A 24,242-nucleotide genomic window follows, 5' to 3' on the forward strand; every position below is an offset into this window, starting at 1 on the left:
AAGAAAAGGCATTAGAAGCGGAAGCAGTCCAGCCCAGGGGGCGGCAGGTATAAGGAAAGGCTCAGGGAGAAAAACGCTTGTAGTGTCCAAGCTGACAAGGTCCGCCCAGGATGGCAACCTCCGCCCAGCGGTGGCAGGAGGGAGCGGGGCAGACAAAAAGCAGCACAGACAAAAAGTGGCGCCTATGCAAGCACAGTGCGACCACTGCCCAGGATCTGTTTCGCTGCCCTCCAGCTCCACGGGCGGCTCATGGTAAAATTTCATGTGTTCCTTGTATACAAGGAACATCTCAAATTATAATTCTCTGTTAAAATTTAAGTTAAATTTAAATTATAATTATGGCCACTGTTTTTCCTCTACTACCCCTGATGTGTGTCTCTCAAAATTTTAATTGGGTAGAACAGGGACCTCTGAAGGTAGAGAAATTACAAAGAGCCCATGAATTAGTTGAGGAACAATTAAAAGCCGACCATATAGAACCATCTAACAGTCCTTGGAATTCACCCATTTCCTCATTCCCAAAAGTCTGGCAAATGGAAACTTTTGCATGACTTATGTGCTATTAATGCTAACCTACAGCCTATGGGACCCCTTCCCGCATGGCAATTCGTCAAGACTGGCCTATAATTGTGATTGACTTAAAAGATTGTTTTTATACTATTCCTTTCACAGAACAGAACAGAGAAAATTTTGCATTTACATTATCAGCTATTAATAATGAAAGGTCAGCTTGCCGATTTTATTGGAAAGTGCTTCCTCAGGGAATGCTGAATAGTCCTGTCATGTATCAGTAACATGTAGATCAGCCTTGCTCCCCAGTGGAAAAGAATTTTGTAATAGCAAGATTATTCATTTTATGGATGATATATTACTGGCAGCTCCAAGAGAGCCAGCACGTTTAAGTTTATATGCCTGTGTCATAAAGAATACACAGTTGGCCGGATGCTGTGGTTCACGCCTGTAATCCCAGCACTTTGGGAGGCCGAGGCGGGTGGATCACCAGGTCAGGAGATCGAGACCATCCTAGCTAACACGGTGAAACCCCGACTCTATTAAAAATACAAAAAAGTAGCCGGGCATGGTGGCGTGCGCCTGTAATCCCAGTTACTCGGGAGGCTGAGGCAGGAGAATGGTGTGAACCCGAGGGCAGAGGTTGCAGTGAGCTGAGACCGTGCCACTGCACTCCAGCCTAGGTGATAGAGTGAGACTCTGTCTTCAACAACAACAACAAAAAATCTGAAAGTGTTACAGTAGGTAGCTGGTCAGACATGAGCAGGCAGGAGAGATCCTTCCACCACCCCCATATTAGAAATGGCAAGTGATCATCACCAGGTGATGGTCAAGTCAGTTGCTTGTTAACTGTCTCTCTAAAGTAATAATTGGCTGCAGGTAGTGCCAGGGAGATACAGTCTCACAATAGATAGAAAAGAGCGGAAACAGGTGATCAGCTGCTTCCCGATAAGTTCTCAGAAGTTGAGCCAGTGGGCTCAAACATATGCACTAAGAGGCAGCATAATAGAGTTTTCTGGTATGTGACCTTCAGGGCCTTTTTTTTTTTCTTTTTTTTTAAATTTTAGAATTTTTTAGGAACGCTGTTTTTAAATTTTTTGCCATTTTATTTTATTTTTAAACCTATTTTTCCATAGATTTTTGGGGATTTGGTATTTAATTACATAAGTTCTCTAGTGGTGATTTGTGAGATTTTGGTGCACCCATCACCAGAGCAGTATACACTCAACTCAATTTGTAGTCTTTTATCGTTCACCCCCTTCCCACCCTTTTCCCTGAGTCTATGGTATCATTCTTATACCTTTGCATCCTCATAGCTTAGCACCCACTTATGAGTGAGAACATACAGTGTTTGGTTTTCCATTCCTGAGTTACTTCACTTAGAATAAGAGTCTCCAGTTTCTTCCAGGTTGCTAGGAATGCCATTAATTCATTCCTTTTATGGCTGAGTAGTATTCCATCATGTATATATGACAATTTCTTTACCCACTCATTTATAGTTTACGTTCCCACCAGCAGTGTAGACGTGTTCCCTTTTCACCGCTTCCACATCGACATCTATTACTTTCATTTATTTATTTTTGAGATGGATGGAGTCTTGCTCTTTCACCCAGGTTAGAGTGCAGTGACAAGACCTTGTCTCACTGTAACTTCTGCCTCCCAGGTTCAAGCCATTCTTCTGCCTCAGCCTCTGGAGTAGCTGGGATTACAGGCATGCACCACCTCACCTGGGTAATTTTCTTGTATTTTTAGTAGAGACAGGGTTTCACCATGCTGTGCACACCGGTGTCAAACCCCTGACCTTAAGTGATCCACCGGTCTTGGACTCCCAAAGTGTTGGGATTACAGGTGTCAGCCACTGTGCCTGCCCAGCAACTGTTATTTTTTCATTTTTTGATTATGAACATTCTTGCAGGAGTAAGGTGGTATCACATTGTGGTTTTGATTTGCCCTTTATTTCCCTGATCATTAGTGATATTGAGCATTTTTTCATATGTTTGATAACCATTTGTATATCTTCTTTTGAGAATTCTTTATTCACATACTTAGCCCACTTTTTCATGGGATTGTTTGTTTACTAATTTGTTTGAGTTTCTTGTAGATTCTGGATATTGGTTATCTTTCAGATGTATAGATTGTGAAGATTTTCTTTCACTCTGTGGGTTATATGTTTAGTCTGCTGACTGTTGCTTTGCTGTGCAGAAGCTCTTTAGTTTAATTCTCACCTATTTATTTTTGCTTTTGTTGCGTTTGCTTTTGGGTTCTTGGTCATTAACTTTTCGCCTAAGCCAATGTTCAGAAGGATTTTTCCAGTGTCATCTTCTAGAATTTTTATAGTTTCAGGTCTTAGTTTTAAGTCCTTGTTTCATCTTGAGTTGATTTTTGTATAAGGTGAGAGATGAGGACCCAGTTTTATTTTCCTGCTTTGGCTTGCCAATTATTTCAGCACCATTTGTTGAATAAGGTGTCCTTTACTATTTTATGTTTTGGTGTTCTTTGTCAAAGATAAGTTGGCTGTAAGTATTTAGGTTTATTTCTGGGATTTGTATTCTGTTCCATTGGTCTATGTGCCTATTTTTATACCAGCACCAAGCTGTTTTGGTGACTTTGGTCTTAGGGTATTTTTGCAAGTCAGGTGATGCGACGCGAGCAGATTTGTTCTCTTTGCTTAGTCTCGCTTTGGGTGTGTTGGCTCTTGTCTGGTTCCATATGAATTTTAGAATTGTTTTTCTAGTTCTGTGAAAAATGATGGTGGCATTTTAATGGGAATTGAATTGAATTTGTAGATTGCTTCTGTCGGTGTGGTCATTTTCACAACAATGATTCTATTCATCCATGAGGATGGGGTCCATTTTCATTTTTTGCATCATCTATGATTTCTTTCAGCAGTGTTTTGTAGTTTTTCTTGAGGTCTTTCACCTCCTTGTTTAGATATATGCTGAGTTATTATTTCTTTAAAACTGCTGTAGTAAAAGGGGTTCAGTTCTTGATTTGATTCTCTGCTTGGTCACTGTTGGTGTGTAGCAGAGCTACTGATTTGTGCACATTAATTTTGTATACTGAAACTTTGCTGAATTCAGTTATCAATTTTAGCAGCTTTCTGAAGGAGTCTTTAGGGTCTTCTAGGTATACAATTATATCATCAGCAAGCAGCATCAGTTTTACTTCCTCTTTATCAATTTGGATGCCCTTTATTATCGCCTTGTTTGATTGATTTGGCTAGGACTTTCAGTACTCTGTTGAATAAAAATGGTGAGAGTGAGCGGCCATCCTTGTGTTGTTCCCCTGCGGAGAGTGATGCTTTCAACTTTTTCTCATTCAGCATTATGTTGGCTGTGGGTTTGTGTGCCAATTTTGATGAGCGTTTTAATCATAAAACGATGCTGGATGTTGTCAAGTACCTTTTCAGTGTCTACTGAGAGGATCATGTGATTTTTAAATTCTGTTTATGTGCTGTTCCACATTTATTGTCTTGTGTATGTAGAACCATTCCTGCATCCCTATTATGAAACCTACTTGATCATGGTGGATTATGTTTTTGATACGCTATTGGATTCAGTTAGCTAGTATTTTGTTAAGTTTTTCTGCATCTGTGTGCATCAGGGATACTGGTCTGTAGTTTTCTTTGTTATGTTTTTTTCTGGTTTTGATATTAGGGTGATACTGGCTTCATGGAATGATTTAGGAAGAATTTCATCTTTTTCTAGCATGTGGAATAGTGTCAAATGAATTGCTACCAACTCTTCTTTGAATATCTAGTAGAATTCAGCTGTGAAACAATCTGGTCCTGGAATTTGTTTTGTTGTTAATTTTTAAATTATCTTTTCAATCTTGCCGCTTTTTGTTGGTCTGTTCAGGGTTTTGAATTCTTTCTGATTTAATCTAGGAGGGTTTTATATTTCCAGGAATTTATTCATCCCCTCTAGGTTTTCTAGTTTATGCACATAAATGTGTTCATACTACCTTTGAATGATCTTTTGTATTTCTGTGGCGTTGGTGGTAATAGCTCCCATTTCATTTCTAAATGAGCTTATTTGACCTTTCTCTCTTCTTTTCTTGGTTAGTCTTGCCAATGGTCTATCAATTTTATTTATTTTTCCAAAAAGCCAACTTTATATTTTATTTATATTTTGTATTATTTTGTTTCAACTTCATTTAGTTCTGCTCTGATCTTGGTTATTTTCTTTCTTCTGCTGGGTTTGGGTTTGGTGTGTTCTTGTTTCTTGAATTTCTAGAAATGTAACCTTAGATTATCTATTTGGGCTCTTTCAGTCTTTTTGATGTAGGCATTTAAAGCTATGAACTTTTAGCACACTCTGCAGAATTCCAGATGTTTTGATAGGATGAGTCATTATTGTTCAGTTCAAAGAATTTTCAAATTTCCATATTGGTTTCATATTTGGCCCAACGATCATTCAGGATCAAGTTATTTAATATGCATGTGTTTGCATGGTTTTGAAGGTTCCTTTTGGAGTTGATTTTCAGTTTTATTCTACTGTTGTCTGAGAGAGTACTTCATAGAATTTCAGTTTTCTTAAATTTATTGAGACTTGTTTTGTGGCCTTCATATGGCCTATCTTGAAGAAAGTTCCATGTACTGGTGAATAGAATGTATATTCTGGGTTGTTGGGTCGAATATTTTGTAAATATATCTTAAGTCTCTTTGCTCTAGGGCATAGTTTAAATCCACTGTTTGTTTCTTGACTTTCTGTCTTGATGACCTGTCTTGTTCTGTCAGTGGAGTACTGAAGTGCCTCACTATTATTGTGTTACTGTCTATCTCATTTCCTAGGTCTAGTAGTAATAGTTACATAAATTTGGGAATTCCAGTGTTAGGTGCATATATATTTAGGATTGTGATATTTTCCTGTGGGACAAGTCCGGTTATTATTATATAATGTCGCTCTTTGTCTTTTTTAACTGCTGTTAGTTTTTTCTGATATAAGAATAGTTACTCCTGCTCACTTTTGTCGCCATTTCCATGGGGTATCTTCTTCTATCCTTTTACCTTAAGTTTATATGACCCTTTATGGTTAGGGGAATCTCTTGAGGGCAGTAGACACTTGCTTAGTGAATTATTATCAATTCTGAAATTGTATATCTTTTAAGTGGAGCATTTAGACCACTTACATTCAATGTTAGTATTGAGATGTGAGGTACTGTTCCATTCATCCTGCTATTTGTTGCCTGGATACCTTGGTTTTATTCATTTATTTATTGTATTTTTGTTTTATAGGTTATGTGTTGATGTGTTTCCAGGATTTGTTTCAAGATTTGGAGCTCCTTTGAGCAGTTATTGTAGTGCTGGCTTGGTAGTGGCAAATTGTCTCAGCATTTGTTTGTCTGAAAAAGTCTGTTATCTTTCCTTTATGAACTTTAGTTTTGCTGGATATAAAATTCATGGCTAATAATTTTTATAAGGAGGCTGCGGATAGGTATGCATGCTCATTTGAGGTGTTCTTCCATTATTGAAGATTACTAAAATCACATGGGTTGAAAAGCATTTGGGTTATTTACTTAATTGATTAGTATGCATTTATTTTTATATTTATTTGATACCATGTCTAAACAGTATATAAACACAGGTATGGACATATACATATATGTGATACAACATAGAACATATACATGTGCACATAAAGATAGAGGGATGACAGAAATACTTTAGATTTTTGAGTTTAAAACTTTATGCATGAAACCCATAAAACTCACTTTAAAAAAAGCTGTTGGATTTGAATTGTGGTTTTGTAAATAGAAAAAGTTACAATTTATCTGAGGAAGCCCTTGCCGAGTTTTAGAGAAAGTAGGTAGTAAATTTACATCTCAAAGAAGAGAGAGAAAGAGAGAGAAGGAATTTGGGTATGTTCAAGGAGATTAAAAATAGATGCCAAGGCAACATAAAAATGATAGAAATTTATAAGAGGATTTTATTAGGAGACCAATTTTATTGACATACATAGCTTTTATTTTGGTCTCTGTTTTCCAACTGTACTCCAGGAAACACACTACACAGGCTCCCTTCCTAAGTGCTCGTGGGCCACTGCACATGCAGAGAGCCCACTTTAAGGGAAGAATCAGGGGAGAAGAGATGCAGACCCCAGAATTATTCCATCATACAAACACCTAAGTCACAGGTCAAACCACACACCTGAAATCTCATCACCTGTTTGGCCCTGTTTTCAGTGTACTTTACTTTCTTTAATTTCTGCTCTAAAGCTTTTAAATAAACTTTCACTCTTGTTGTGAAACTGGCCCCAGTCTCTTCTTCTGCCTTATGACCCTTAGTTGAGTTCTTTCTTCTGAAGAAGCAAGAATTGAGGCTGCTGCAGACTTGTACAGATTTGCTGCCATTAATATACTTTAGTGCCATTCTACATGATAGAATATGTGTATATTCTTATATTTATACATATATATATATACACACAACATATATGTATTCATAGAGGCCTTGAATCTACACTCTTGCTGCACTTTGTGTAAAGAATTCAGGTATAAGACTAAAGCTTATTTTGCAATTACGTTGGTCCCATATGATTTCCATTTCATAAAAATGGGAAACAGGAGGGGAAAACTGTTTTGCAGAAGAAAACAACAGCACAACAGTTATTAAATTTTAGGTGTGTTCGAACTCTTCGTGCGCTCTCTTGTTCCTCGGGCGCTCTCCTCGCTGGCCTTCTGGCTTTCCCATGCCCTGCTCTGAAGAGACACCCGCCATTTCACCCAGTAAGCGGCCCCGGCCTGCAGAGGAGGGCGGCATGCAGCTCCGCTTTGCCAGGCATTCCAAGCACGCCACTGCCCCCACCCGGGGCTCCGCGCGGGCCGCGGGCTACGACCTGTACAGTGCCTATGATTATACAATACCACCTATGGATAAAGCTCTTGTGAAAACGGACATTCAGATAGCGCTCCCTTCTGGGTGTTATGGAAGAGTAGCTCCAAGGTCAGGCTTGGCTGCAAAACACTTTATTGATGTAGGAGCTGGTGTCATAGATGAAGATTATAGAGGAAATGTTGGTGTTGTACTGTTTAATTTTGGCAAAGAAAAGTTTGAAGTCAAAAAGGGTGATCGAATTGCACAACTCATTTGCGAACGGATTTTTTATCCAGAAATAGAAGAAGTTCAAGCTTTGGATGACACCGAAAGGGGTTCAGGTGGTTTTGGTTCCACTGGAAAGAATTAAAATTTATGCCAAGAACAGAAAACGAGAAGTCATACCTTTTTCTTAAAAAAAAAAAAAGTTTTTGCTTAAAGTGTTTTGGTATTTTGCACTTCTGTAAACTTACTAGCTTCACCTTCAAAAAGTACTGCATTTTTTACCTTTTTTTTTTTTTATGGTCAAGGAAGAGATCATAAAAAAATAAAACACAAAGCTTTTTGTGTTTGGATCAAAAAGAAACTTTGTTTTTCTGCAATTGATGGTTGTATGTAAATCTGCTTTGTGGTGACCTGATGTAAAGTGTCTTCTTAAAATCAAATGTACATCAATTACAGATTAAAAAAAAAAACAACCTGTATTTAACTCAAAAAAAAAATTTTAGATGTGTTCATTTTTTTTTTTTGAATTTTGTTATTTACCTACAATTTGGACTGAACCCTAAATTTTTTCCTGGGTACAAGTTTCAAAACTAATCGTTTCAGAATTTTCTTCCATTTCTCTTCCATTTTGGTATATTGTAAATTAAAACTGTGCTTTTAAATTTTTTATCATTTTTTAAAATTACACTTTTAAGTTCTGGGACACATGTGCAGAACCTGCAGGTTTGTTACATAGGTATACACGTGCCATGGTGTTTTGCTGCACCCACTAACCCATTGTCTACATTAGGTATTTCTCCTAATGCTATCCTTCCCCTAGCCCCCCACCCCCCAACAGGCCCTGGTGTATGATGTTCCACTCCCTCTGTCCATGTGTTCTCATTGTTCAACTCCCACTTATGAGTGAGAACATGCAGTGTTTGGTTTTCTGTTCCTGTGTTAGTTTGCTGAGAATGGTGGTTTCCAGCTTCATCCATTTCCGTGCAAACGACGTGAACTCATCCTTTATTATGGCTGCATCGAATTCCATGATGTATATGTATCACATTTTCTTTATCTAGTCTGTCATTGATAGGCATTTGGATTGGTTCCAAGTCTTTACTTTGTGAATAGTGCCACAATAAACATATGTGTGCGTGTGTCTTTATAGTAGAATGTTCTATAATCCTTTGGGTATATACCCAGTAATGGAATTACTGGGTCAAATGGTATTTTTTGTTCTAGATCCTTGAGGAATTGCCACACTGTCTTCCACAATGGTTGAACTAATTTACACTCCCACAACAGGGTAAAATCGTTCATATTTCTCCACATTCTCTCCAGCATCTGTGTTTTCCTGACCTTTTAATGATCACCATTCTAACTGGCGTGAGATGGTATCTCATTGTGGTTTTGATTGGCATGTCTCTAATGACCAGTGATGATGAGCATTTTTTCATATGTTTCTTGGTCACACAAATGTCTTATTTTGAGAAGTGTCTGTTCATGTGCTTCGCCCACTTTTTGATGGGGTTTTTGGTTTTTTTCTTGTGAATTCGTTTAAGTTTCTTGTAGATTCTGGATATTAGCCTTTTGTCAGATGGATAGATTAAACCTTACAAGCTGAAACTAGATGGCTTATGTAAACTTCTGGAGAAATCATAGCAACTTATATATAAACAACCTTTATGCCTGCTGATGTGTAGACTACACAAAAGGTACACATAGACACTGGGTTCAGACTGCAATCCAGAGAATTGTGTCAGATTGCAATTGCAGTTGGGAGACGCTTCAGAAACTCTAGAAAAACTAGTCTATAGACTGCTCCAGACATTACAGGTGAGCCAACATACAACTGAAAGGTTTGGAGCGATGTTTGCCAAACAAATTGCTCTAATTGAAGCAGCAGTTGTGTGACTTTAATAAGGTTCCAGGATTATACTGTCCCCTTTTTGCTGTGATTTCCCTTTGCCCTTTTCTGATTTGACTTCATCCCCTTTTCCATGGGATGTGACTTCTCCAGAATGAGTCTTCCTAGTCATGTAGGATCAGATGAAACATACAGCCACAAAGGTCTTCTACATGCTTTCTCTGAGAGCTTTTGAAGAATTGGGGTGCCACGTGTGCTGTCACAGGCCTGTAATCCCAGCATTTTGAGAGTCCAAGGCAGGAGGATCACTTGAAACCAGGAGTTTAAGACCAGACTAAGCAACAAAGGGAGATCACATCTTTACTAAACAAAATAAATCAAATTAGCTAGGTGCAGTGGTGCATGCTTATAGTCTCAGATACTTGGGGGGCTAAGGTAGAAGGACCGCTTTAGCCCAGGAGTTCAAGGCTGCAGTGAGTACACTCTAGTCTAGGTGACAGAACAAGAGTGCGTCTCTTAAAAAGAAAAAAAAGAAAAAAAAAAAGAAAAGAAAAGAAAACGAACGGCGTAAACAGGAAAGCCAAAGATCTCAGTCATCTCTAGATGATTGCCTGAAGAGATTGTTTTTTCTTGGCTTCAGAACATTTCAAGATGTATATTTCTTTGCAAAAGAAAGACACACCAATTGTAACTTTATTATTTTCTGAGGCACAGAAGAAAGAGAAGATTAGATCAATTGCTTTTCTGCCCACTACATCTCTTCCTACCTGCTTCTATCCTTTAATCAAATGTATAAATGCTAAGCCTCCTGAAACATCTTCAGAGAGAACACAAGCCACCGAGGTTTTTTGCAACTCATGTTTTTCCAGGGTGCACCTTCAAGCTATGGCTCAATAAAATTCAATTTTTTCAAGACCCTTGCCTCAGTCAGTCATTCTGGATAACCTCCATAAGTCCTGCAAAGCCCTTCAGTAATCTATTGTCTGTCTATGTGATGTGTACCTAGGTGAGTGAGGTGTTCATGAGTCAAACACTCTTCTTCCTTTTCTGCCTTTCCCAACCCTACAACTCAGTGCTGTGTGCTCTCATCTGACACCAGCTCCCATGTTGTTTGTATTGGTCTAAGAAAGCAAGACCAGGAAGGGCAGGTTGAGAAGGAAGTAAGAGGCCAACACCCATGGAACGTGGCAGGTGAGGCTGCCATTGCTCAAAGCCACACTCCCTGGGTGCATTTTGTGAATTTTTCTGGATTTGGAATCTTTTCCCTGTGTGTCTATCTAGAAACTCACCCTCCTTCTACTTTCTTCTCATTACACTTTCTGTTTCTAGTGCACTTGTTTATGGCCAGAGAATGGTCATGCAAATAGTTGACAATCGAATAAAAATTGACTTTTTTGAGACTTGGAACCTGGCCTTTCTTTTTTCGAAAAAAGATTGAAGTTTCTAAAAGCTAGCTTTTATGCAGGGCTGTGCAGTTGTGAGTGTAGTGTTAGGGAACAGGTGCATAAGTGAAGGATGAGACAGAAAACAAAATGCTGGCTGTCAAATCCTGAAAGCAAATGGGACAGAAATCATTTTTGAAGGTGGATGTCATTCAGGAGACTTTGCAAATCTTAGAGTGCCCTCTCACCAGATGAAGTGGAGGATGAGGTTAACTTATAGAGTTAGGTGACAGTGGGCACATACTTCTCTGCCATAGTTTTTTTTTAATCTGTAAAAATGGGGATGGTGGCACTTAGGATTTTTTGTCAGGACTGTAGCTACATGAAAAGCTCTTAGGATAGTGCCTGGTGCATAGTGAGTGCTACATCAGTTTGTGAGCTCTTATAATTTTGGGAATAGGCAAAAGTGCCACCCTGGCCATCCAGAGTGTGGAGGTACTTTCCAGTCAGGGTCCAGGCAGGCCAGCTGGAGATAAAACTGGTTAGTTGGGAGGCTTGACTTCCAGGAGTAGTAGAATTTAGGAGAAGAAACTCATACACAACATTCTGTAAACATTCCTTTACCCAACAGTAGGAATACTCACGTGGGTTGGCATCTGTGACAATCATTATCTCCTGGGAATCTAAGAGTGTGTCCTAGAGTGGAATGGCTTTGATGTAAGCCAAACCCAGAAACGGGCTTCAGGGCTGCCTTGCAGATAGCATTCATCTTGAAAAAGGAAAGCATTCATCTTGCTAAAGGAATACCCTCTTCTGGCCCAGGCCGTTATTTTTGTTTTTGTGCTATCCTAATTTTTAAGGTGTAAGGAGAAAGACTGAAGAATAAAATAATGAAGTGCATGTATGAAATAACAGGGTAGAATTGAGACTGGTATGTGTAAGTTAAGAGAAATCGTGTATAAATTTTGTGTGAACATAAACAGGATTTCTTGTTGCAAACAGACCTCTCCATATACATGATACCACTGCCTTGAGTGGATAGCAGACTCTATCACAAGAACATACCATCAGAGTCATGAGAGAATGGGTACTGTGGCTTTCTTAATTGACAGATTAGACTGATAAAGTTCCTGAAGAGAAAGGAGTTGAAGGAGAAGATGGTTGAGGGCAAGAAAAATGGGATGGTGAAAGGAAAGGACTGAAAGGAATGTTTACCCAGGGCTCATCAGGTACCAGGCTCTGTGACTAATGTCTTACGCATGTCCATTTACTCTTCCACTGTCATTTTCTGATGTAGTAAGAGTCAGCCTTACACTGCAGATGAGGAAGGATGCTGAGGGAGGTCAAATGAGGGACCTAAGGTCATGCAGCCACTTCGTAGCAGAGCTACTATGTTTCACGACGGTTTGTGCAGACAGAAAAGTGAGACATGGTAGGAAGGCAAAACATATTTTTGTTGTGGGTAATGTTTATGAAAGTGACCTGTATGAGGCAGAATAATGGCCTCTTAAAAATGTCCACATCTGGGCTGGGTGCAGTGGCTCATGTCTGTAATCCCAGCACTTTGGGAGGCCGAGACGGGCAAATCACGAGGTCAGGAGTTCAAGACCAGCCTTGCCAACATGGTGAAACACTGTTTCTACTGAAAATCCAAACATTAACTGGGTGTGGTGGCAGGCACCTGTAATCCCAGCTGCTTGGATTCTGAGGCAGGAAAATCATTTGCACCTGGGAGGTGGAGGTTACAGTGAGCTGAGATCACCCCACTGCATTCCAGATGGGGACACATGAGTGAAACTGTCTCAAAAAAAAAAAAAAAAATCCCATCCTAAGCCTTGGAACACATGCATTTAGTTTTCTTGGAAAAAACACTGTTCAACAGTGAAGCAGTTGAGTGTCTTGACATGGAAAGCTTATTCTGGATTATCTGGGTTTCTCTCAGTGTCATCACAAAAGTCCTTTAAGTGAAAGAGAAAGGCAGGAGAGTCAGAGTGAGAATGATGCAGCCTGAGAGACTCCACTGGCCATTGCTTTCTGTGAACATGTGTGACAAGACAAAATTTCAACAAATTTAATTATAGATGTAATTGGCTTTTATCTGTGATTTATGATTTGGGGCAACTCTCCCTCTACAGATATAGTGATAACTCCACCTCGGCAATACAATGACAAAACAGTGGGTTTTGTCAAATGCGAATCAGTAAACAAAGCCCTAGAAATAAATTGATTGGTTAACATCAGAGCACTTCAGGTCAGTTATTTTGGTAAAAGTTAAAGCAGAGGGGACTTCGTTATTATGATCTCTCAGGTAGACTGGAATCTTCTTTTTACAGAAAAATATGATCTGTTTTGAGAGCTATCTGCTTCCTTAAAATTTCAGTGGGAGTATATAACATCCAGCGTGTGTGGCTCTATTTTGAAGTGTCTGTACTCTCACTTAGGTGAGAATATGATTAAAACTTAAAGAATTAGCATTAGTCTCAATAACTGTAGTTTTGGGCTTCCATCATTTCTCTTCTTTTCTTTTTTTAATTTCCTTTGTCTTAAAAATTTTTTTTTATACTTTATATTCTAGGGTACATGTGCACAACCTGGAGGTTTGTTACATATGTATACATGTGCCATGTTGGTGTGCTGTACCCGTTAACTCGCTATTTACATTAGGTATATCTACTAATGCTATCTCTCCCCGCTTCACCCACCCTACAACAGACCCCAGTGTGTGATGTTCCCCGTCCTGTGTCCAAGTGTTCTCATTGTTCAGTTCCGACCCATGAGTGATAACATGCAGTGTTTGGTTTTCTGTTTTTGCGATAGTTTGCTGAGAATGATGGTTTTCAGCTGCATCCATGTCCCTACAAAGGACATGAACTCATCCTTTTTTATGGCTGCATAGTATTCCATGGTGTATTTGTGCCACATTTTCTGAATCCAGTCTGTCATTATTGGAGAATTGGGTTGGTTCCAAGTCTTTGCTCTTGTGAATAGTGCTGCAATAAACACACATGTGCACGTGTGTTTATAGCAGCATGATTTATAATCCTTTGGGTATATCCCAAGTAATGGGTTGGCTGGGTCCAATGGTATTTCTAGTTCTAGATCCTTGAGGAATCGCTGCACTGTCTTCCACAATGGTTGAACTAGTTTACAGTCCTACCAACAGTGTAAAAGTGTTCCTATTTCTCCACATCCTCTCCAGCACCTGTTGTTTCCTAACCTTTTATTGATCACCACTTTAACTGGTGTGAGATGGTATCTCATTGTGGTTTTGATTTGCATTTCTCTGATGGCCAGTGGTGATGAGCATTTTTTCATGTGTCTGTTGGCTGCATAAATGTCTTCTTTTGAGAAGTGTCTGTTCATATCCTTTGCCCACTTTTTGATGGGGTTGTTTGCTTTTCCTTGTAAATTTGTTTGAGTTCTTTGTAGATTCTGGATATTTGCCCTTTGTCAGATGAGTAGATTGCAAAAATGTTCTCCCATTCTGTAGGTTGCCTGTTGCCTCTGATGGTAGTTTCTTTTGCTATGCAGAAGCTCTTTAGTTTAGTTAGGTCCCATTTGTCATTCTGGCTTTTGTCGCCCTTGCTTTTGGTGTTTTAGACATGGAGTCCTTGCCCACGCCTATGTCCTGAATGGTATTGCCTAGGTTTTCTTCTAGGGTTTTTTTATGGTTTTACATCTAACATTTAAGTCTTTAATCCATCTCGAATTAATTTTTGTATAAGGTGTAAGGAAGGGATCCAGTTTCAGCTATCTACTTATGGCTAGCCAGTTTTCCCAGCACGATTTATTAAATAGGGAATCCTTTCCTCATTTCTTGTTTTTTGTCAGATTTGTCAAAGGTCAGATGGTTGTAGATGTGTGGTATTATTTCTGAGGGCTCTGTTCTGCTCCATTGGTCTATCTCTCTGCTTAGAAACCAGTACCATGCTGTTTTGGTTACTGTAGCCTTGTAGTATAGTTTGAAGTCAGGTAGCGTGATGCCTCCAGCTTTGTTTTTTTGGCTTAGGATAGTCTTGGCAATGCAGACTTCTTTTTGGTTCCATATGAACTTTAAAGTAGTTTTTTCCAATTCTGGGGAGAAAGTCATTGATAGCTTAATGGGGATGGCAATGAATCTATCAATTACCTTGGACAGAATGGCCATTTTCATGATATTGATTCTTCCTATCCATGAGCATGGAATGTTCTTCCATTTGTTTGTGTCCTCTTTTATTTCACTGAGCAGTGGTTTGTAGTTCTCCTTGAAGAGGTTCTTCACGTCCCTGAAAGTTGGATTCCTAGGTATTTTATTGTCTTTGAAGCAATTGTGAATGACAGTTCATTCATGATTTGGCTCTCTGTTTGTCTATTATTGGTGTATAAGAATGCTTGTGATTTTGGCACATGAATTTTGTATCCTGAGACTCTGCTGAAGTTGCTTATCAGCTTAAGTAGATTTTGGGCTGAGACGATGAGGTTTTCTAAATATACAATCATGTCATCTGCAAACAGGGACAATTTGAATTCTTCTTATCCTGATTGAATACCCTTTATTTCTTTCTCTTGCCTGATTGTCCTGGCCAGAACTCCCAACACTATGTTGAATGGGAGTGGTGAGACAGAGCATCCCTGTGTTGTTCCAGTTTTCAAGGGGAATGCTTCCAGTTTTTGCCCATTCAGTATGATATTGGCTGTGGGTTGTGATAAAGAGCTCTTACTATTTTGAGATACATTCCATCATTAACAAATTTACTGAGAATTTTTTAGCATGAAGGGCTGTTGAATTTTGTCAAAGGCCTTTTCTGCATCTATTGAGATAATCATGTGGTTTTTTTCTTTGGTTCTGTTTATATGCTGGATTACATTTATTGATTTGCGTATGTTGAACCAGCTTTACATCCTAGGGATGAAACCCACTTGATCATGATGGATAAGCTTTTTGATGTGCTGTTGGATTCTGTTTGCTAGTATTTTATTGCGGATTTTTGCATCGATGTTCGTCAGGGATATTGGTCTAAAATTCTCTTTTTTTGTTGTATCTCTGCCAGGCTTTGGTATCAGGATGATTTTGGCCTCCCAAATGAGTTAGGGAGGATTCCCTCTTTTTCTACTGCTTGGGATAGTTTCAGAAGGAATGGTACCAGCTCCTCCTTGTAACTCTGGTAGAATTTGGCTGTGAATCCGTCTGGTCCTGGACTTGTTTTAGTTGGTAGGCTATGAATTATTACCTCAATTTCAGAACCTGTTATTGGTCTATTCAGAGATCCAGCTTCTTCCTGGTTTAGTCTTGGGAGAGTGTATGTATCCAGGAATTTATCTATTTCTTCTAGTTTTTCTAGTTTATTTGCAAGAGTTGTTTGTAGTATTCTCTGATGGTAGTTTGTATTTCTGTGGGGTCGGTGGTGATATCCCCTTTATCATTTTTATTGTGTCTATTTGATAATTATCTCTTTTCTTCTTTATTAGTCTTGCTAGTGGTGTATCAATTTTGTTGATCTTTTCAAAAAACCGGGTCCTGCATTCGTTGATTTTTTTGAAGGAGTTTTTGTGTCTCTATCTCCTTCAGTTCTGCTCTGATCTTAGTTATTTCTTGCCTTCTGCTAGCTTTTGAAAGTGTTTGCTCGATATTGATTCTTCCTATCCATGAGCATGGTATGTTCTTCCATTTGTTTGTGTCCTCTTTTATTTCACTGAGCAGTGGTTTGTAGTTCTCCTTGAAGAGGTCCTTCACATCCCTTGTAAGTTGGATTCCTAGGTATTTTATTCTCTTTGAAACAATTGTGAATGGAAGTTCATTCCTGATTTGGCTCTCTGTTTGTCTGTTACTGGTGTATAAGAATGCTTGTGATTTTTGCACATTGATTTTGTATCCTGAGACTTTGCTGAAGTTGCTTATCAGCTTAAGGAGATTTTGGGCTCAGACAATGGGGTTTTCTAAATATACAATCATGTCATCTGCAAACAGGGACAATTTGACTTCTTCTTTTCCTAACTGAATACCCTTGATTTCTTTCTCTTGCCTGATTGCCCTAGCCAGAACTTCCAACACTATGTTGAATAGGAGTGGTGAGAGAGGGCATCCCTGTCTTTTGTCGGTTTTCAAAGGGAATTTTTCCAGTGTTTGCCCATTCAGTATGATATTGGCTGTGTGTTTGTCATAAATAGCTCTTATTATTTTGAGGTACGTTCCATCAATACCGAATTTATTGAGCGTTTTTAGCATGAAGGGCTGTTGAATTTTTGTCAAAAGCCGTTTCTGCATCTATTGAGATAATCATGTGTTTCTTGTCTTTGGTTCTGTTTATATGCTGGATTATGTTTATTGATTTGCGTATGTTGAACCAGCCTTGCATCCCAGGGATGAAGCCCACTTGATCATGGTGGATAAGCTTTTTGATGTGCTGCTGGATCCGGTTTGCCAGTATTTTATTGAGGATTTTTGCATCGATTTTCATCAGGGATATTGGTCTAAAATTCTCTTTTTTTGTTGTGTCTCTGCCAGGCTTTGGTATCAGGATGATGTTAGCCTCATCAAATGAGATAGGGAGGATTCCCTCTTTTTCTATTGATTGCAATAGTTTCAGAAGGAATGGTACCAGCTCCTCCTTGTACCTCTGGTAGAATTCAGCTGTGAATCCATCTGGTCCTGGACTTTTTTTCGTTGGTAGGCTCTTAATTATTGCCTCAATTTCAGAGCCTGCTATTGGTCTATTCAGGGATTCAACTTCTTCCTAGTTTAGTGTTGGAAGAGTGTAAGTGTCCAGGAAATTATCCATTTCTTCTAGATTTTCTAGTTTATTTGCATAGAGGTGTTTATAGTATTCTCTGATGGTAGTTTGTATTTCTGTGGGGTCGGTGGTCATATCCCCTTTATCATTTTTTATTGCGTCGATTTGATTCTTCTCTCTTTTCTTCTTTATTAGTCTTGCTAGCGGTCTGTCAATTTTGTTGATCTTTTCAAAAAACCAACTCCTGGATTCATTGATTTTTTGGAGGGTTTTTTGTGTCTCTATCTCCTTCAGTTCTGCTCTGATCTTAGTTATTTCTTGCTTTCTGCTAGCTTTTGAATGTGTTTGCTCTTGCTTCTCTAGTTCTTTTAATTGTGATGTTAGAGTGTCAACTTTAGATCTTTCCAGCTTTCTCTTGTGGGCATTTAGTGTTATAAATTTCCTTGTACACACTGCTTTAAATGTGTCCCAGAGATTCTGGTATGTTGTATCCTTGTTCTCATTGGTTTCAAAGAACATCTTTATTTCTGCCTTCATTTCGTTATGTACACAGTAGTCATTCAGGAGCAGGTTGTTCTGTTTCCATGTAGTTGAGCGATTTTGATTCAGTTTCTTATCCTGAGTTTTAGTTTGTTTGCACTGTGGTCTGAGACAGTTTGTTATAATTTCTGTTCTTGTACATTTGCTGAAGAGTGCTTTACTTCCAATTATGTGGTCAATTTTGGAATAAGTGCGATGTGGTGCTGAGAAGAAAGTATATTCTGTTGATTTGGGGTGGAGAGTTCTATAGATGTTTATTAGGTCTGCTTGCTGCAGAGCTGAGTTCAATTCCTGGATATCCTTGTTAACTTTCTGTCTCGTTGATCTGTCTAATGTCGACAGTGGGGTGTTGAAGTCTCCCATTATTACTGTATGGGAGTCTAAGTCTCTTTGTAAGTCTCTAAGGGCTTGCTTTATGAATCTGCATGCTCCTGTATTGGGTGCATATATATTTAGGATGGTTAGCACTTCCTGTTGAATTGATCCCTTTACCATTATGTAATGGCCTTCTTTGTCTCTTTTGATCTTTGATGGTTGAAAGTCTGTTTTATCAGAGACTAGTATTGCAACCCCTGCTTTTCTTTGTTTTCCATTTGCTTGGTAGATCTTCCTCCATCCGTTTATTTTGAGCCTATGTGTGTCTCTGCACTTGAGATGGGTCTCCTGAATACAGCAGACTGATGGGTCTTGCCCAAGATAATTTATAGATTCAATGCCATCCCCATCAAGCTATCAATGAGTTTCTTTGCAGAATTGGAAAAAACTGCTTTAAAGTTCATATGGAACTAAAAAAGAGCCCCCATTGCCAAGACAATCCTAAGTCAAAAGAACAAAGCTGGAGGCATCGCACTACCTAACTTCAAACTGTACTACAAGGCTACACTAGCCAAAACAACATGGTACTGGTACCAAAACAGAGATATAGACCAATGGAGTAGAACAAAGTCCTCAGAAATAATACCACATATCTACAGCCATCTGATCATTGACAAACCTGAGAGAAACAAGAAATGGGGAAAGGATTCCCTATTTAATAAATGGTGCTGGGAAAATTGGCTAGCCATAAGTAGAAAGCTGAAAATGGATCCTTTCCTTACTCCTTATACGAAAATTAATTCAAGATGGATTAGAGACTTAAATGTTAGACCTAATACCATAAAAACCATAGAAGAAAACCTAGGTAGTACCATTCAGGACATAGGCATGGGATAGACTTCATGTCTAAAACACCAAAAACAATGGCAGCAAAAGCCAAAATTGACAAATGGGATCTAATTAAACTAAAGAGCTTCTGCACAGCAAAAGAAACTACCATCAGAGTGAACAGGCAACCTACAGAATGGGAGAACATTTTTGCAATCTTCTCCTCTGACAAAGGGCTAATATCCAGAACCTTCAAAGAACTCAAACAAATTTACAAGAAAAAGACAAACAACCCCATCAAAAAGTGGGCAAAAGATATGAACAGACATTTCTCAAAAGAAGACATGCATACAGCCAACAGATACATGAAAAACTGCTCATCATCACTGGCCATCAGAGAAATGCAAATCAAAACCACAATGAGATACCATCTCACACCAGTTAGAATGGCGATCATTAAAAAGTCAGGAAACAACAGGTGCTGGAGAGGATGTGGAGAAATAGGAACACTTTTACACTGTTGGTGGGATTGTAAACTAATTCAACCATTATGGAAAACAGTATGGCGATTCCTCAAGGATCTAGAACTAGAAGTACCATATGACCCAGCCATCCCATTATTGGGTATATACCCAAAGGATAAATCATGCTGCTATAAAGACACATACACACGTATGTTTATTGCAGCACTATTCACAATAGCAAAGGCTTTGAATCAACCCAAATGTCCATCAGTGACAGATTGGATTAAGAAAATGTGGCACATATACACCATGGAATACTATGCAGCCATCAAAAAGGATGAGTTTGCGTCCTTTGTAGGGACATGGAGGCAGCTGGAAACCATCATTCTTAGCAAACTATCACAAGAACAGAAAACCAAACACCGCATGTTCTCACTCATAGGTGGGAACTGAACAATGAGATCACTTGGACTCAGTAAGGGGAACATCACACACCAGGGCCTATCATGGCGAGGGGGGAGGGCGGATGGATTGCATTGGGAGTTATACCTGATGTAAATGACGAGTTGATGGGTGCAGCACACCAACATGGCACAAGTATACATATGTAACAAACCTGCACGTTATGCACATGTACCCTACAACTTAAAGTATAATAATAATAAATAAAAAAGAAAAAAAAAGAAAATGTGGCACATATGCACCATGGAATACGATGCAGCCATAAAAAAGGATGAGTTTGTGTCCTTTGTAGGGACATGGATGCAGCTGGAAACCATCATTCTCAGCAAACTATCACAAGAACAGAAAACCAAACAGCGCATGTTCTCACTCATAGGTGGGAACTGAACAATGAGATCACTTGGACTCAGGAAGGGGAACATCACACACTGGGGCCTATCATGGGGAGGGGGAAAAGGGGAGGGATTGCATTGGGAGTTATACCTGATGTAAGTGAGTTGATGGGTGCTGACGAGTTGATGCGTGCAGCACACCAACATGGCACAAGTATACATATGTAACAAACCTGCATGTACCCTAGAACTTAAAGTATAATATAAATAAATAAACAAACAAACAAACAAAAAAAGAAAGTGTTTGCCTTTTTTCTCTAGTTCTTTCAATTGTGATGTGTTGTTAGGGTGTCAATTTTAGATCTTTCTTGCTTTCTCTTATGGGCACTTCGTGCTAGAAATTTCCCTCTACACACTTCTTTAAATGTGTCCCAGAGATTCTGGCATGTTGTATCTTTGTTCTCACTGGTTTCAAAGAACATCTTTATTTCTGTCTTCATTTCATTATGTACCCTGTATTCATTCCGGAGCAGGTTATTCAGTTTCCATGTAGTGTTGTGGTTTTGAGTGAGTTTCATAATGTGGAGATCTAGTTTGATTGTACTGTGGTTTGAGAGACAGGTTGTTATAATTTATCTTCTTTTACATTTGCTGAGGAGTGCTTTACTTCCAATTATGTGGTCAATTTTTTAGTAAGTGTGATGTGGTGCTGAGAAGAATGTATATTCTGTTGATTTGTGTTGGAGAGTTCTGTAGATGTCTGTTAGGTCCGCTTGGTGTAGAGTTGAGTTCAATTCCTGGATATCCTTGTTAACTTTCTGTCTCGTTGATCTGTCTAATGTAGACAGTGGGGTGTTAAAATCTCCCATTATTATTGTGTGGGAGTCTAAGTCTCTTTTTAAGTCTCTAAGGACTTGCTGTATGCATCTGGGTGCTCCTGTATTGGGTGCATATGTATTTAGGATAGTTAGCTCTTGTTGTTGAATTGATCCCTTTACTATTATGTAATGGCCTTCTTTATCTCTTTTGATCTTTGTTGGTTAAAATCTGTTTTATCAGAGACTAGGATTGCAACCCCTGCCTTTTTTTGTTTTCCATTTGATTTGTAGGTCTTCCCCCATCCCTTTTTTCTGAGCCTATGTGTGTCTCTGTACGTCAGATGGGTCTCCTGAATATAGCAGTCTGATGACTCTTGACTCTTTCTCCATTTTGCCAGTCTGTGTCTTTTAATTGGACCATTTAGCCCATCTACATTTATGTTTAATATTGTTATGTGTGAACTTGATCCTGTCATTATGATGCTATATGGTTATTTTACTCGTTAGTTGATGCAGTTTCTTCCTAGCATCGATGGTCTTTACATTTTGGCATGTTTTTGCAGTGGCTGGTACCGGTTGTTCCTTTCCGTGTGTAGTGCTTCCTTCAGGAGCTCTTGTAGGGCAGGCCTGGTGGTGAAAAAATCTCTCAGCATTTGCTCATCTGTAAAGGATTTTATTTCTCCTTCACTTATGAAGCTTAGTTTGGCTGAATATGAAATTCTGGGATGAAAATTCTTTTCTTTAAGAATGTCGAATATTGGCCCCCACTCTCTTCTGGCTTGTAGAGTTTCTGCCGAGAGATCCGCTCTGTCTGATGACTTCTCTTTGTGGGTTACCCGACCTTTCTCTCTGACTGCCCTTAACAATTTTTCCTTCATTTCAACTTTGGTGAATCTGACAAATATGTATCTTGGAGTTGCTCTTCTCGAGGAGTATCTTTGTGGTGTTCTTTGTATTTCCTGAATTTGAATGTTGGCCTGCCTTCCTAGGTTGGGGAATTTCTCCTGGATGATATCCTGCAGAGTGTTTTCCAACTTGGTTCCATTCTCCCCATCACTTTCAGGTACACCAATCAGACTTAGATTTGGACTTGTCACATAGTCCCAAATTTTCTTGAGGCTTTGTTCACTTCTTTTTACTCTTTTTTCTCTGAACTTCTCTTCTCCCTTCATTTCATTCTTTTGATCTTCAATCACTGATACCCTTTCTTCCAGTTGATCGAGTTGGTTACTGAAGCTTGTACATTTGTCATGTAGTTCTCATTTCATGGTTTTCATTTCTATCATGTCATTTAAGGACTTCTCTACATTGATTATTCTAGTTAGCTGTTTTTCAAATCTTTTTTTCAAGGTTTTTAGTTTCTTTGCACTGGGTTCGTACTTCCTCCTTTACCTCGGAGAATTTCGATTGTCAGAAGTCTTCTTCTCTCAACTGGTCAAAGTCATTCTCTGTCCAGCTTTGTTCCATTGCTGGTGAGGACCAGTGTTCCTTTGAAGGGGGAGAGGCGCTTTGATTTTTAAAATTTTCAGCTTTTCTGCACTGCTTTTTCCTCATCTTTGAGGTTTTATCTACTTTTGGTCTTTGATGATGGTGACGTACAGATGGGGTTTTTTTGTGGATGTCCTTTCTGTTTGTTGTTTTTCCTTCTAACAGTCAGGACCCTCGGCTGCAGGTCTGTTGGAGTTCGCTCTGAGCCATGCGCGGGACATGATCTCCTGCTGTGTCCTTTGCTAAGACCCTTGGTAAAGCACAGTATTAGCGTGGGAGTGACCAGATTTTCCAGATGTTGTGTGTCACGGTTTCCCTTGGCTAGGAAAGGGAATTCCCTTCCCTCTTGCACTTCCTGGGTGAGGTGATGCCTCACCCTGTTTCCGCTCTGAATCGTTTGGCTGCATCCACTGTCCTGCACCCACTGTCCAAGACACCCCAGTGAGATGAACCAGATACCTGAGTTGCAAATGTAGAAATCACCCGTCTTCTGTGTTGCTCACGCTGGGAGTTGGAGGCTGGTGCTATTCCTATTCAGCCATCTGGGCACCACCACCTTCCCCCCCGACTTTTTTTTATTTTTAGATGGAGTCTCTCTGTGGCCCAGGCTGGATTGCAGTGGCACGATCTCGGCTCACTGCGACCTCCGCCTTCGGGTTCAAGCGATTCTCCCGTCTCAGCATCCCAAGTAGCTGGGATTATATTGTGGGATCTGGCCAGCAGCCCACAATGCAACAGGGCTCTTTCTCTGTTCCCAGGTGGATTGGCAGGTCAAGAAATAAGACATACACAAGATAGTGATAGCCGGGTCCGGGGGTCAATGCCTTCTGGTCCTGTGATGCCGCCAACGCACTGGATATACCAGCATTTATTATTAAGTTTAGTGAGGGCGGGAGTAGGTTGGTGAGGGATTTAGGGTCGTTTAATGATGAGGTGAGATGGTCACACGGGGATGAAGTAATTCTTTAACATAAGTTTGATTATGAGGTTAGATGGTCACATGGGCATAAGGTAATTCTTTAACATAACATCGGTATGCAGTAGTACAGTATACAGAGATGAGAATTTGCAACCTAGTGTGTGCATCAACAATTTCTAACGGAGCCTTAAAACAGAAACACATTCTATCCATAACCTATGATTAGCAAGATATTAATCAGCAGTAACAGTTGCAGAAAAGCTGGTTGCAAACAATCAATAGAAACAGGATGTGAAGCTAGACAACCAGTTAAACCAAAATATTCTCTGAAGGGAGTATGCCTTAACCCTAAAGAGACCTAGAAGAGCCGTGGCAAGATAAGGGCATTTATAACCCTATCTTATCCGTATGAACAGGCGCCCCTCGTGTGTCCATTTATAGGCTCTCCACAAGGGTTGCATTCCATTCCCAGAGCTATGAACATCTGCTTTTCTGGGATAGGAATCTTGGTGATGTAAAATCTCCCTGACTACACATCCATTAATAGGCTCTCTGCATGGGGAAGCACATCACGCACTGTTGGCTC

General features: G+C 39.4%; 1 long non-coding RNA gene and 1 pseudogene across 2 annotated transcripts in view; both read left to right on the forward strand.

Moving 5' to 3' along the window:
• The window catches only part of LOC144337558 (uncharacterized), a 119,445-nt gene that overhangs the window by 59,988 nt on the left and 35,215 nt on the right, over nucleotides 1-24,242 (forward strand). The gene's annotated exons all lie outside the window — the stretch shown is intronic.
• LOC699137 (deoxyuridine 5'-triphosphate nucleotidohydrolase, mitochondrial pseudogene) lies at nucleotides 7,154-7,910 on the forward strand (annotated as a pseudogene). The gene has a single exon (XR_001442422.3). The product of XR_001442422.3 is annotated as a deoxyuridine 5'-triphosphate nucleotidohydrolase, mitochondrial pseudogene (transcript).

The sequence above is a fragment of the Macaca mulatta genome, chromosome 19 (assembly GCF_049350105.2).
Source record: "Macaca mulatta isolate MMU2019108-1 chromosome 19, T2T-MMU8v2.0, whole genome shotgun sequence".
NCBI lineage: Eukaryota > Metazoa > Chordata > Mammalia > Primates > Cercopithecidae > Macaca > Macaca mulatta.